The sequence below is a fragment of the Schistocerca nitens genome, unplaced genomic scaffold (genome assembly GCF_023898315.1).
Source record: "Schistocerca nitens isolate TAMUIC-IGC-003100 unplaced genomic scaffold, iqSchNite1.1 HiC_scaffold_17, whole genome shotgun sequence".
Lineage (NCBI taxonomy): Eukaryota > Metazoa > Arthropoda > Insecta > Orthoptera > Acrididae > Schistocerca > Schistocerca nitens.
Genome location: NW_026045571.1, coordinates 31705 through 44491, shown reverse-complemented (window position 1 = coordinate 44491; position 12787 = coordinate 31705). Strand labels below are relative to the sequence as shown.

The following is a 12787-nucleotide window of genomic DNA, read 5'->3' as shown; positions in this document are numbered from 1 at the left end:
AAATGTGTTGTTTTGGAATTTTAGGTGTACATCGATATCGTGTGAGATGTGTAGGAAAGCAGCAGCTGTGCTAACTAAATGCAAATAATGGTCGCTAATGCGGTGCGTTTCCAGCTGAAGATCTCCGATTCACTAGTCCATAAGAACAAAGTACCCGAAAAGCGCGCTAGGAGGCGCCTCCTTAGCTCAGTGGCAGAGCGCTGGTCTAGTAAACCAGAGGTCGTGAGTTCGATCCTCACAGGAGGCAAATGAATTTTGTAAAAGCCCCTCCCACCGTGGCCCTTTCGAAAAAAGCGGTCAAGGATAAAACAAATTATAAATGGGTGCGGTATTTAAGAAATGCTCTCGCAAATGAATAGTGCGAATGGTGCTATTAAAGTAGGCACCAGAAACTGCTGCTTTTGGGAGTCTCCGGAGAATGCCGTCGTGAAATACTTAGTTCTTGTGATGTATTTTCTACCCCTGATAGAGACCCTCGCGGCTGTCGTCGTCGTCGGCGCCGCCGCCGCTTTGGTAATAGCGGCAACTCGCCATTGTATCTCATAGGGTGAGGTACCTTCTGCAACCGACTGAGATGGCACTAAGCGATTGAAGCTGATTTGCACGCTCTTGTTTGATGAGCGTCATAAGGGCTTGAATGTAACTTGCGATGGGACACAGCAAGAAGTAGCGTCGCATTTTTAGTACTGAAATTGGAGAATTGCGTCAAAGATGGTAAATTCATTCCGGGAAGTGCACAAATGGCGGTAATGAGGTGTGTTTGGGGAAGCGTATTGCGCCAGTGACCGTGTGGCCTAATGGATAAGGCGTCGGACTTCGGATCCGAAGATTGCAGGTTCGAATCCTGTCACGGTCGAGTTTTTCCAGTTCTGCAAAAGATGCATGCTGTTTTACTGTGTTGTTTGAGTACTACAAAACTAGTTGAAAGTTGCTGCTGTCCGCTTCCTGGCTGCAAACCGGCGTCTACCTGAAGCTCAAGCAAGACAAGGGTGATCTGTAGCGAAATTTTCGGCACAGAGCCGTTCAGGAGAGTTTTTGTTGGAACTACTGCGTCTGATTCAGGGCCCAAGAGCTACGCCACAGGCGTCTGCGCACAGTCGAGCATGTGTGTTGAATAATGGTGCTGATAGCCACGTATCATTTGAAGCAGATTTGATGCCTTTCGGAGACAATTTTTCATTGAATGGGATTGTAGCTCATTTGTGGCAGCAGGAGATAAGCTGTAGTCAAAAGGATCTTCCATAGATGGTCGCAGGTCCCATCAGTATTGTATGGCTCGTAAAGCATTGTGTGGAGCCCGGCTAGCTAAGTCGGTAGAGCATGAGACTCTTAATCTCAGGGTCGTGGGTTCGAGCCCCACGCTGGGCGGCGCAAAATTTTGTGTCTACGCGGATGCAACCTGCGCCCCTCTCGTGAGCCTTGCGTAACGAACGTAACGGGTTACGACGATGCCTAGCTTCGTATGAATATCAGAGGAATGGTATTTGAAGCTGAAAGTAACTCTGAAATGAAATAAATGTGTTGTTTTGGAATTTTAGGTGTACATCGATATCGTGTGAGATGTGTAGGAAAGCAGCAGCTGTGCTAACTAAATGCAAATAATGGTCGCTAATGCGGTGCGTTTCCAGCTGAAGATCTCCGATTCACTAGTCCATAAGAACAAAGTACCCGAAAAGCGCGCTAGGAGGCGCCTCCTTAGCTCAGTGGCAGAGCGCTGGTCTAGTAAACCAGAGGTCGTGAGTTCGATCCTCACAGGAGGCAAATGAATTTTGTAAAAGCCCCTCCCACCGTGGCCCTTTCGAAAAAAGCGGTCAAGGATAAAACAAATTATAAATGGGTGCGGTATTTAAGAAATGCTCTCGCAAATGAATAGTGCGAATGGTGCTATTAAAGTAGGCACCAGAAACTGCTGCTTTTGGGAGTCTCCGGAGAATGCCGACGTGAAATACTTAGTTCTTGTGATGTATTTTCTACCCCTGATACAGACCCTCGCGGCTGTCGTCGTCGTCGGCGCCGCCGCCGCTTTGGTAATAGCGGCAACTCGCCATTGTATCTCATAGGGTGAGGTACCTTCTGCAACCGACTGAGATGGCACTAAGCGATTGAAGCTGATTTGCACGCTCTTGTTTGATGAGCGTCATAAGGGCTTGAATGTAACTTGCGATGGGACACAGCAAGAAGTAGCGTCGCATTTTTAGTACTGAAATTGGAGAATTGCGTCAAAGATGGTAAATTCATTCCGGGAAGTGCACAAATGGCGGTAATGAGGTGTGTTTGGGGAAGCGTATTGCGCCAGTGACCGTGTGGCCTAATGGATAAGGCGTCGGACTTCGGATCCGAAGATTGCAGGTTCGAATCCTGTCACGGTCGAGTTTTTCCAGTTCTGCAAAAGATGCATGCTGTTTTACTGTGTTGTTTGAGTACTACAAAACTAGTTGAAAGTTGCTGCTGTCCGCTTCCTGGCTGCAAACCGGCGTCTACCTGAAGCTCAAGCAAGACAAGGGTGATGTGTAGCGAAATTTTCGGCACAGAGCCGTTCAGGAGAGTTTTTGTTGGAACTACTGCGTCTGATTCAGGGCCCAAGAGCTACGCCACAGGCGTCTGCGCACAGTCGAGCATGTGTGTTGAATAATGGTGCTGATAGCCACGTATCATTTGAAGCAGATTTGATGCCTTTCGGAGACAATTTTTCATTGAATGGGATTGTAGCTCATTTGTGGCAGCAGGAGATAAGCTGTAGTCAAAAGGATCTTCCATAGATGGTCGCAGGTCCCATCAGTATTGTATGGCTCGTAAAGCATTGTGTGGAGCCCGGCTAGCTAAGTCGGTAGAGCATGAGACTCTTAATCTCAGGGTCGTGGGTTCGAGCCCCACGCTGGGCGGCGCAAAATTTTGTGTCTACGCGGATGCAACCTGCGCCCCTCTCGTGAGCCTTGCGTAACGAACGTAACGGGTTACGACGATGCCTAGCTTCGTATGAATATCAGAGGAATGGTATTTGAAGCTGAAAGTAACTCTGAAATGAAATAAATGTGTTGTTTTGGAATTTTAGGTGTACATCGATATCGTGTGAGATGTGTAGGAAAGCAGCAGCTGTGCTAACTAAATGCAAATAATGGTCGCTAATGCGGTGCGTTTCCAGCTGAAGATCTCCGATTCACTAGTCCATAAGAACAAAGTACCCGAAAAGCGCGCTAGGAGGCGCCTCCTTAGCTCAGTGGCAGAGCGCTGGTCTAGTAAACCAGAGGTCGTGAGTTCGATCCTCACAGGAGGCAAATGAATTTTGTAAAAGCCCCTCCCACCGTGGCCCTTTCGAAAAAAGCGGTCAAGGATAAAACAAATTATAAATGGGTGCGGTATTTAAGAAATGCTCTCGCAAATGAATAGTGCGAATGGTGCTATTAAAGTAGGCACCAGAAACTGCTGCTTTTGGGAGTCTCCGGAGAATGCCGTCGTGAAATACTTAGTTCTTGTGATGTATTTTCTACCCCTGATAGAGACCCTCGCGGCTGTCGTCGTCGTCGGCGCCGCCGCCGCTTTGGTAATAGCGGCAACTCGCCATTGTATCTCATAGGGTGAGGTACCTTCTGCAACCGACTGAGATGGCACTAAGCGATTGAAGCTGATTTGCACGCTCTTGTTTGATGAGCGTCATAAGGGCTTGAATGTAACTTGCGATGGGACACAGCAAGAAGTAGCGTCGCATTTTTAGTACTGAAATTGGAGAATTGCGTCAAAGATGGTAAATTCATTCCGGGAAGTGCACAAATGGCGGTAATGAGGTGTGTTTGGGGAAGCGTATTGCGCCAGTGACCGTGTGGCCTAATGGATAAGGCGTCGGACTTCGGATCCGAAGATTGCAGGTTCGAATCCTGTCACGGTCGAGTTTTTCCAGTTCTGCAAAAGATGCATGCTGTTTTACTGTGTTGTTTGAGTACTACAAAACTAGTTGAAAGTTGCTGCTGTCCGCTTCCTGGCTGCAAACCGGCGTCTACCTGAAGCTCAAGCAAGACAAGGGTGATCTGTAGCGAAATTTTCGGCACAGAGCCGTTCAGGAGAGTTTTTGTTGGAACTACTGCGTCTGATTCAGGGCCCAAGAGCTACGCCACAGGCGTCTGCGCACAGTCGAGCATGTGTGTTGAATAATGGTGCTGATAGCCACGTATCATTTGAAGCAGATTTGATGCCTTTCGGAGACAATTTTTCATTGAATGGGATTGTAGCTCATTTGTGGCAGCAGGAGATAAGCTGTAGTCAAAAGGATCTTCCATAGATGGTCGCAGGTCCCATCAGTATTGTATGGCTCGTAAAGCATTGTGTGGAGCCCGGCTAGCTAAGTCGGTAGAGCATGAGACTCTTAATCTCAGGGTCGTGGGTTCGAGCCCCACGCTGGGCGGCGCAAAATTTTGTGTCTACGCGGATGCAACCTGCGCCCCTCTCGTGAGCCTTGCGTAACGAACGTAACGGGTTACGACGATGCCTAGCTTCGTATGAATATCAGAGGAATGGTATTTGAAGCTGAAAGTAACTCTGAAATGAAATAAATGTGTTGTTTTGGAATTTTAGGTGTACATCGATATCGTGTGAGATGTGTAGGAAAGCAGCAGCTGTGCTAACTAAATGCAAATAATGGTCGCTAATGCGGTGCGTTTCCAGCTGAAGATCTCCGATTCACTAGTCCATAAGAACAAAGTACCCGAAAAGCGCGCTAGGAGGCGCCTCCTTAGCTCAGTGGCAGAGCGCTGGTCTAGTAAACCAGAGGTCGTGAGTTCGATCCTCACAGGAGGCAAATGAATTTTGTAAAAGCCCCTCCCACCGTGGCCCTTTCGAAAAAAGCGGTCAAGGATAAAACAAATTATAAATGGGTGCGGTATTTAAGAAATGCTCTCGCAAATGAATAGTGCGAATGGTGCTATTAAAGTAGGCACCAGAAACTGCTGCTTTTGGGAGTCTCCGGAGAATGCCGACGTGAAATACTTAGTTCTTGTGATGTATTTTCTACCCCTGATACAGACCCTCGCGGCTGTCGTCGTCGTCGGCGCCGCCGCCGCTTTGGTAATAGCGGCAACTCGCCATTGTATCTCATAGGGTGAGGTACCTTCTGCAACCGACTGAGATGGCACTAAGCGATTGAAGCTGATTTGCACGCTCTTGTTTGATGAGCGTCATAAGGGCTTGAATGTAACTTGCGATGGGACACAGCAAGAAGTAGCGTCGCATTTTTAGTACTGAAATTGGAGAATTGCGTCAAAGATGGTAAATTCATTCCGGGAAGTGCACAAATGGCGGTAATGAGGTGTGTTTGGGGAAGCGTATTGCGCCAGTGACCGTGTGGCCTAATGGATAAGGCGTCGGACTTCGGATCCGAAGATTGCAGGTTCGAATCCTGTCACGGTCGAGTTTTTCCAGTTCTGCAAAAGATGCATGCTGTTTTACTGTGTTGTTTGAGTACTACAAAACTAGTTGAAAGTTGCTGCTGTCCGCTTCCTGGCTGCAAACCGGCGTCTACCTGAAGCTCAAGCAAGACAAGGGTGATGTGTAGCGAAATTTTCGGCACAGAGCCGTTCAGGAGAGTTTTTGTTGGAACTACTGCGTCTGATTCAGGGCCCAAGAGCTACGCCACAGGCGTCTGCGCACAGTCGAGCATGTGTGTTGAATAATGGTGCTGATAGCCACGTATCATTTGAAGCAGATTTGATGCCTTTCGGAGACAATTTTTCATTGAATGGGATTGTAGCTCATTTGTGGCAGCAGGAGATAAGCTGTAGTCAAAAGGATCTTCCATAGATGGTCGCAGGTCCCATCAGTATTGTATGGCTCGTAAAGCATTGTGTGGAGCCCGGCTAGCTAAGTCGGTAGAGCATGAGACTCTTAATCTCAGGGTCGTGGGTTCGAGCCCCACGCTGGGCGGCGCAAAATTTTGTGTCTACGCGGATGCAACCTGCGCCCCTCTCGTGAGCCTTGCGTAACGAACGTAACGGGTTACGACGATGCCTAGCTTCGTATGAATATCAGAGGAATGGTATTTGAAGCTGAAAGTAACTCTGAAATGAAATAAATGTGTTGTTTTGGAATTTTAGGTGTACATCGATATCGTGTGAGATGTGTAGGAAAGCAGCAGCTGTGCTAACTAAATGCAAATAATGGTCGCTAATGCGGTGCGTTTCCAGCTGAAGATCTCCGATTCACTAGTCCATAAGAACAAAGTACCCGAAAAGCGCGCTAGGAGGCGCCTCCTTAGCTCAGTGGCAGAGCGCTGGTCTAGTAAACCAGAGGTCGTGAGTTCGATCCTCACAGGAGGCAAATGAATTTTGTAAAAGCCCCTCCCACCGTGGCCCTTTCGAAAAAAGCGGTCAAGGATAAAACAAATTATAAATGGGTGCGGTATTTAAGAAATGCTCTCGCAAATGAATAGTGCGAATGGTGCTATTAAAGTAGGCACCAGAAACTGCTGCTTTTGGGAGTCTCCGGAGAATGCCGTCGTGAAATACTTAGTTCTTGTGATGTATTTTCTACCCCTGATAGAGACCCTCGCGGCTGTCGTCGTCGTCGGCGCCGCCGCCGCTTTGGTAATAGCGGCAACTCGCCATTGTATCTCATAGGGTGAGGTACCTTCTGCAACCGACTGAGATGGCACTAAGCGATTGAAGCTGATTTGCACGCTCTTGTTTGATGAGCGTCATAAGGGCTTGAATGTAACTTGCGATGGGACACAGCAAGAAGTAGCGTCGCATTTTTAGTACTGAAATTGGAGAATTGCGTCAAAGATGGTAAATTCATTCCGGGAAGTGCACAAATGGCGGTAATGAGGTGTGTTTGGGGAAGCGTATTGCGCCAGTGACCGTGTGGCCTAATGGATAAGGCGTCGGACTTCGGATCCGAAGATTGCAGGTTCGAATCCTGTCACGGTCGAGTTTTTCCAGTTCTGCAAAAGATGCATGCTGTTTTACTGTGTTGTTTGAGTACTACAAAACTAGTTGAAAGTTGCTGCTGTCCGCTTCCTGGCTGCAAACCGGCGTCTACCTGAAGCTCAAGCAAGACAAGGGTGATCTGTAGCGAAATTTTCGGCACAGAGCCGTTCAGGAGAGTTTTTGTTGGAACTACTGCGTCTGATTCAGGGCCCAAGAGCTACGCCACAGGCGTCTGCGCACAGTCGAGCATGTGTGTTGAATAATGGTGCTGATAGCCACGTATCATTTGAAGCAGATTTGATGCCTTTCGGAGACAATTTTTCATTGAATGGGATTGTAGCTCATTTGTGGCAGCAGGAGATAAGCTGTAGTCAAAAGGATCTTCCATAGATGGTCGCAGGTCCCATCAGTATTGTATGGCTCGTAAAGCATTGTGTGGAGCCCGGCTAGCTAAGTCGGTAGAGCATGAGACTCTTAATCTCAGGGTCGTGGGTTCGAGCCCCACGCTGGGCGGCGCAAAATTTTGTGTCTACGCGGATGCAACCTGCGCCCCTCTCGTGAGCCTTGCGTAACGAACGTAACGGGTTACGACGATGCCTAGCTTCGTATGAATATCAGAGGAATGGTATTTGAAGCTGAAAGTAACTCTGAAATGAAATAAATGTGTTGTTTTGGAATTTTAGGTGTACATCGATATCGTGTGAGATGTGTAGGAAAGCAGCAGCTGTGCTAACTAAATGCAAATAATGGTCGCTAATGCGGTGCGTTTCCAGCTGAAGATCTCCGATTCACTAGTCCATAAGAACAAAGTACCCGAAAAGCGCGCTAGGAGGCGCCTCCTTAGCTCAGTGGCAGAGCGCTGGTCTAGTAAACCAGAGGTCGTGAGTTCGATCCTCACAGGAGGCAAATGAATTTTGTAAAAGCCCCTCCCACCGTGGCCCTTTCGAAAAAAGCGGTCAAGGATAAAACAAATTATAAATGGGTGCGGTATTTAAGAAATGCTCTCGCAAATGAATAGTGCGAATGGTGCTATTAAAGTAGGCACCAGAAACTGCTGCTTTTGGGAGTCTCCGGAGAATGCCGACGTGAAATACTTAGTTCTTGTGATGTATTTTCTACCCCTGATACAGACCCTCGCGGCTGTCGTCGTCGTCGGCGCCGCCGCCGCTTTGGTAATAGCGGCAACTCGCCATTGTATCTCATAGGGTGAGGTACCTTCTGCAACCGACTGAGATGGCACTAAGCGATTGAAGCTGATTTGCACGCTCTTGTTTGATGAGCGTCATAAGGGCTTGAATGTAACTTGCGATGGGACACAGCAAGAAGTAGCGTCGCATTTTTAGTACTGAAATTGGAGAATTGCGTCAAAGATGGTAAATTCATTCCGGGAAGTGCACAAATGGCGGTAATGAGGTGTGTTTGGGGAAGCGTATTGCGCCAGTGACCGTGTGGCCTAATGGATAAGGCGTCGGACTTCGGATCCGAAGATTGCAGGTTCGAATCCTGTCACGGTCGAGTTTTTCCAGTTCTGCAAAAGATGCATGCTGTTTTACTGTGTTGTTTGAGTACTACAAAACTAGTTGAAAGTTGCTGCTGTCCGCTTCCTGGCTGCAAACCGGCGTCTACCTGAAGCTCAAGCAAGACAAGGGTGATCTGTAGCGAAATTTTCGGCACAGAGCCGTTCAGGAGAGTTTTTGTTGGAACTACTGCGTCTGATTCAGGGCCCAAGAGCTACGCCACAGGCGTCTGCGCACAGTCGAGCATGTGTGTTGAATAATGGTGCTGATAGCCACGTATCATTTGAAGCAGATTTGATGCCTTTCGGAGACAATTTTTCATTGAATGGGATTGTAGCTCATTTGTGGCAGCAGGAGATAAGCTGTAGTCAAAAGGATCTTCCATAGATGGTCGCAGGTCCCATCAGTATTGTATGGCTCGTAAAGCATTGTGTGGAGCCCGGCTAGCTAAGTCGGTAGAGCATGAGACTCTTAATCTCAGGGTCGTGGGTTCGAGCCCCACGCTGGGCGGCGCAAAATTTTGTGTCTACGCGGATGCAACCTGCGCCCCTCTCGTGAGCCTTGCGTAACGAACGTAACGGGTTACGACGATGCCTAGCTTCGTATGAATATCAGAGGAATGGTATTTGAAGCTGAAAGTAACTCTGAAATGAAATAAATGTGTTGTTTTGGAATTTTAGGTGTACATCGATATCGTGTGAGATGTGTAGGAAAGCAGCAGCTGTGCTAACTAAATGCAAATAATGGTCGCTAATGCGGTGCGTTTCCAGCTGAAGATCTCCGATTCACTAGTCCATAAGAACAAAGTACCCGAAAAGCGCGCTAGGAGGCGCCTCCTTAGCTCAGTGGCAGAGCGCTGGTCTAGTAAACCAGAGGTCGTGAGTTCGATCCTCACAGGAGGCAAATGAATTTTGTAAAAGCCCCTCCCACCGTGGCCCTTTCGAAAAAAGCGGTCAAGGATAAAACAAATTATAAATGGGTGCGGTATTTAAGAAATGCTCTCGCAAATGAATAGTGCGAATGGTGCTATTAAAGTAGGCACCAGAAACTGCTGCTTTTGGGAGTCTCCGGAGAATGCCGACGTGAAATACTTAGTTCTTGTGATGTATTTTCTACCCCTGATACAGACCCTCGCGGCTGTCGTCGTCGTCGGCGCCGCCGCCGCTTTGGTAATAGCGGCAACTCGCCATTGTATCTCATAGGGTGAGGTACCTTCTGCAACCGACTGAGATGGCACTAAGCGATTGAAGCTGATTTGCACGCTCTTGTTTGATGAGCGTCATAAGGGCTTGAATGTAACTTGCGATGGGACACAGCAAGAAGTAGCGTCGCATTTTTAGTACTGAAATTGGAGAATTGCGTCAAAGATGGTAAATTCATTCCGGGAAGTGCACAAATGGCGGTAATGAGGTGTGTTTGGGGAAGCGTATTGCGCCAGTGACCGTGTGGCCTAATGGATAAGGCGTCGGACTTCGGATCCGAAGATTGCAGGTTCGAATCCTGTCACGGTCGAGTTTTTCCAGTTCTGCAAAAGATGCATGCTGTTTTACTGTGTTGTTTGAGTACTACAAAACTAGTTGAAAGTTGCTGCTGTCCGCTTCCTGGCTGCAAACCGGCGTCTACCTGAAGCTCAAGCAAGACAAGGGTGATCTGTAGCGAAATTTTCGGCACAGAGCCGTTCAGGAGAGTTTTTGTTGGAACTACTGCGTCTGATTCAGGGCCCAAGAGCTACGCCACAGGCGTCTGCGCACAGTCGAGCATGTGTGTTGAATAATGGTGCTGATAGCCACGTATCATTTGAAGCAGATTTGATGCCTTTCGGAGACAATTTTTCATTGAATGGGATTGTAGCTCATTTGTGGCAGCAGGAGATAAGCTGTAGTCAAAAGGATCTTCCATAGATGGTCGCAGGTCCCATCAGTATTGTATGGCTCGTAAAGCATTGTGTGGAGCCCGGCTAGCTAAGTCGGTAGAGCATGAGACTCTTAATCTCAGGGTCGTGGGTTCGAGCCCCACGCTGGGCGGCGCAAAATTTTGTGTCTACGCGGATGCAACCTGCGCCCCTCTCGTGAGCCTTGCGTAACGAACGTAACGGGTTACGACGATGCCTAGCTTCGTATGAATATCAGAGGAATGGTATTTGAAGCTGAAAGTAACTCTGAAATGAAATAAATGTGTTGTTTTGGAATTTTAGGTGTACATCGATATCGTGTGAGATGTGTAGGAAAGCAGCAGCTGTGCTAACTAAATGCAAATAATGGTCGCTAATGCGGTGCGTTTCCAGCTGAAGATCTCCGATTCACTAGTCCATAAGAACAAAGTACCCGAAAAGCGCGCTAGGAGGCGCCTCCTTAGCTCAGTGGCAGAGCGCTGGTCTAGTAAACCAGAGGTCGTGAGTTCGATCCTCACAGGAGGCAAATGAATTTTGTAAAAGCCCCTCCCACCGTGGCCCTTTCGAAAAAAGCGGTCAAGGATAAAACAAATTATAAATGGGTGCGGTATTTAAGAAATGCTCTCGCAAATGAATAGTGCGAATGGTGCTATTAAAGTAGGCACCAGAAACTGCTGCTTTTGGGAGTCTCCGGAGAATGCCGACGTGAAATACTTAGTTCTTGTGATGTATTTTCTACCCCTGATACAGACCCTCGCGGCTGTCGTCGTCGTCGGCGCCGCCGCCGCTTTGGTAATAGCGGCAACTCGCCATTGTATCTCATAGGGTGAGGTACCTTCTGCAACCGACTGAGATGGCACTAAGCGATTGAAGCTGATTTGCACGCTCTTGTTTGATGAGCGTCATAAGGGCTTGAATGTAACTTGCGATGGGACACAGCAAGAAGTAGCGTCGCATTTTTAGTACTGAAATTGGAGAATTGCGTCAAAGATGGTAAATTCATTCCGGGAAGTGCACAAATGGCGGTAATGAGGTGTGTTTGGGGAAGCGTATTGCGCCAGTGACCGTGTGGCCTAATGGATAAGGCGTCGGACTTCGGATCCGAAGATTGCAGGTTCGAATCCTGTCACGGTCGAGTTTTTCCAGTTCTGCAAAAGATGCATGCTGTTTTACTGTGTTGTTTGAGTACTACAAAACTAGTTGAAAGTTGCTGCTGTCCGCTTCCTGGCTGCAAACCGGCGTCTACCTGAAGCTCAAGCAAGACAAGGGTGATCTGTAGCGAAATTTTCGGCACAGAGCCGTTCAGGAGAGTTTTTGTTGGAACTACTGCGTCTGATTCAGGGCCCAAGAGCTACGCCACAGGCGTCTGCGCACAGTCGAGCATGTGTGTTGAATAATGGTGCTGATAGCCACGTATCATTTGAAGCAGATTTGATGCCTTTCGGAGACAATTTTTCATTGAATGGGATTGTAGCTCATTTGTGGCAGCAGGAGATAAGCTGTAGTCAAAAGGATCTTCCATAGATGGTCGCAGGTCCCATCAGTATTGTATGGCTCGTAAAGCATTGTGTGGAGCACGGCTAGCTAAGTCGGTAGAGCATGAGACTCTTAATCTCAGGGTCGTGGGTTCGAGCCCCACGCTGGGCGGCGCAAAATTTTGTGTCTACGCGGATGCAACCTGCGCCCCTCTCGTGAGCCTTGCGTAACGAACGTAACGGGTTACGACGATGCCTAGCTTCGTATGAATATCAGAGGAATGGTATTTGAAGCTGAAAGTAACTCTGAAATGAAATAAATGTGTTGTTTTGGAATTTTAGGTGTACATCGATATCGTGTGAGATGTGTAGGAAAGCAGCAGCTGTGCTAACTAAATGCAAATAATGGTCGCTAATGCGGTGCGTTTCCAGCTGAAGATCTCCGATTCACTAGTCCATAAGAACAAAGTACCCGAAAAGCGCGCTAGGAGGCGCCTCCTTAGCTCAGTGGCAGAGCGCTGGTCTAGTAAACCAGAGGTCGTGAGTTCGATCCTCACAGGAGGCAAATGAATTTTGTAAAAGCCCCTCCCACCGTGGCCCTTTCGAAAAAAGCGGTCAAGGATAAAACAAATTATAAATGGGTGCGGTATTTAAGAAATGCTCTCGCAAATGAATAGTGCGAATGGTGCTATTAAAGTAGGCACCAGAAACTGCTGCTTTTGGGAGTCTCCGGAGAATGCCGTCGTGAAATACTTAGTTCTTGTGATGTATTTTCTACCCCTGATAGAGACCCTCGCGGCTGTCGTCGTCGTCGGCGCCGCCGCCGCTTTGGTAATAGCGGCAACTCGCCATTGTATCTCATAGGGTGAGGTACCTTCTGCAACCGACTGAGATGGCACTAAGCGATTGAAGCTGATTTGCACGCTCTTGTTTGATGAGCGTCATAAGGGCTTGAATGTAACTTGCGATGGGACACAGCAAGAAGTAGCGTCG

General features: G+C 48.0%; 25 non-coding genes across 25 annotated transcripts; all 25 read left to right on the top strand.

Moving 5' to 3' along the window:
• Positions 1-175: 175 nt before the first annotated feature.
• Positions 176-247, top strand: Trnat-agu (transfer RNA threonine (anticodon AGU)). The gene has a single exon. It is a non-coding gene; the product is annotated as a tRNA-Thr (tRNA).
• Positions 248-783: 536 nt separating this feature from the next.
• Positions 784-856, top strand: Trnar-ucg (transfer RNA arginine (anticodon UCG)). The gene has a single exon. It is a non-coding gene; the product is annotated as a tRNA-Arg (tRNA).
• A 439-nt stretch (positions 857-1295) lies between these two features.
• Trnak-cuu (transfer RNA lysine (anticodon CUU)) lies at positions 1296-1368 on the top strand. The gene has a single exon. It is a non-coding gene; the product is annotated as a tRNA-Lys (tRNA).
• Positions 1369-1689: 321 nt separating this feature from the next.
• On the top strand, positions 1690-1761 carry Trnat-agu (transfer RNA threonine (anticodon AGU)). Its single transcript has one exon. It is a non-coding gene; the product is annotated as a tRNA-Thr (tRNA).
• A 536-nt stretch (positions 1762-2297) lies between these two features.
• Positions 2298-2370, top strand: Trnar-ucg (transfer RNA arginine (anticodon UCG)). The gene has a single exon. It is a non-coding gene; the product is annotated as a tRNA-Arg (tRNA).
• Positions 2371-2809: 439 nt separating this feature from the next.
• Trnak-cuu (transfer RNA lysine (anticodon CUU)) lies at positions 2810-2882 on the top strand. The gene has a single exon. It is a non-coding gene; the product is annotated as a tRNA-Lys (tRNA).
• Positions 2883-3203: 321 nt separating this feature from the next.
• On the top strand, positions 3204-3275 carry Trnat-agu (transfer RNA threonine (anticodon AGU)). The gene has a single exon. It is a non-coding gene; the product is annotated as a tRNA-Thr (tRNA).
• A 536-nt stretch (positions 3276-3811) lies between these two features.
• On the top strand, positions 3812-3884 carry Trnar-ucg (transfer RNA arginine (anticodon UCG)). The gene has a single exon. It is a non-coding gene; the product is annotated as a tRNA-Arg (tRNA).
• Positions 3885-4323: 439 nt separating this feature from the next.
• On the top strand, positions 4324-4396 carry Trnak-cuu (transfer RNA lysine (anticodon CUU)). The gene has a single exon. It is a non-coding gene; the product is annotated as a tRNA-Lys (tRNA).
• A 321-nt stretch (positions 4397-4717) lies between these two features.
• Positions 4718-4789, top strand: Trnat-agu (transfer RNA threonine (anticodon AGU)). The gene has a single exon. It is a non-coding gene; the product is annotated as a tRNA-Thr (tRNA).
• Positions 4790-5325: 536 nt separating this feature from the next.
• Trnar-ucg (transfer RNA arginine (anticodon UCG)) lies at positions 5326-5398 on the top strand. The gene has a single exon. It is a non-coding gene; the product is annotated as a tRNA-Arg (tRNA).
• A 439-nt stretch (positions 5399-5837) lies between these two features.
• On the top strand, positions 5838-5910 carry Trnak-cuu (transfer RNA lysine (anticodon CUU)). The gene has a single exon. It is a non-coding gene; the product is annotated as a tRNA-Lys (tRNA).
• Positions 5911-6231: 321 nt separating this feature from the next.
• On the top strand, positions 6232-6303 carry Trnat-agu (transfer RNA threonine (anticodon AGU)). The gene has a single exon. It is a non-coding gene; the product is annotated as a tRNA-Thr (tRNA).
• A 536-nt stretch (positions 6304-6839) lies between these two features.
• Trnar-ucg (transfer RNA arginine (anticodon UCG)) lies at positions 6840-6912 on the top strand. Its single transcript has one exon. It is a non-coding gene; the product is annotated as a tRNA-Arg (tRNA).
• Positions 6913-7351: 439 nt separating this feature from the next.
• On the top strand, positions 7352-7424 carry Trnak-cuu (transfer RNA lysine (anticodon CUU)). The gene has a single exon. It is a non-coding gene; the product is annotated as a tRNA-Lys (tRNA).
• Positions 7425-7745: 321 nt separating this feature from the next.
• On the top strand, positions 7746-7817 carry Trnat-agu (transfer RNA threonine (anticodon AGU)). Its single transcript has one exon. It is a non-coding gene; the product is annotated as a tRNA-Thr (tRNA).
• Positions 7818-8353: 536 nt separating this feature from the next.
• Trnar-ucg (transfer RNA arginine (anticodon UCG)) lies at positions 8354-8426 on the top strand. The gene has a single exon. It is a non-coding gene; the product is annotated as a tRNA-Arg (tRNA).
• A 439-nt stretch (positions 8427-8865) lies between these two features.
• Trnak-cuu (transfer RNA lysine (anticodon CUU)) lies at positions 8866-8938 on the top strand. The gene has a single exon. It is a non-coding gene; the product is annotated as a tRNA-Lys (tRNA).
• Positions 8939-9259: 321 nt separating this feature from the next.
• Positions 9260-9331, top strand: Trnat-agu (transfer RNA threonine (anticodon AGU)). The gene has a single exon. It is a non-coding gene; the product is annotated as a tRNA-Thr (tRNA).
• Positions 9332-9867: 536 nt separating this feature from the next.
• Positions 9868-9940, top strand: Trnar-ucg (transfer RNA arginine (anticodon UCG)). The gene has a single exon. It is a non-coding gene; the product is annotated as a tRNA-Arg (tRNA).
• Positions 9941-10379: 439 nt separating this feature from the next.
• On the top strand, positions 10380-10452 carry Trnak-cuu (transfer RNA lysine (anticodon CUU)). Its single transcript has one exon. It is a non-coding gene; the product is annotated as a tRNA-Lys (tRNA).
• Positions 10453-10773: 321 nt separating this feature from the next.
• Positions 10774-10845, top strand: Trnat-agu (transfer RNA threonine (anticodon AGU)). The gene has a single exon. It is a non-coding gene; the product is annotated as a tRNA-Thr (tRNA).
• A 536-nt stretch (positions 10846-11381) lies between these two features.
• Trnar-ucg (transfer RNA arginine (anticodon UCG)) lies at positions 11382-11454 on the top strand. Its single transcript has one exon. It is a non-coding gene; the product is annotated as a tRNA-Arg (tRNA).
• A 439-nt stretch (positions 11455-11893) lies between these two features.
• Trnak-cuu (transfer RNA lysine (anticodon CUU)) lies at positions 11894-11966 on the top strand. The gene has a single exon. It is a non-coding gene; the product is annotated as a tRNA-Lys (tRNA).
• Positions 11967-12287: 321 nt separating this feature from the next.
• Trnat-agu (transfer RNA threonine (anticodon AGU)) lies at positions 12288-12359 on the top strand. The gene has a single exon. It is a non-coding gene; the product is annotated as a tRNA-Thr (tRNA).
• Positions 12360-12787: the final 428 nt, after the last annotated feature.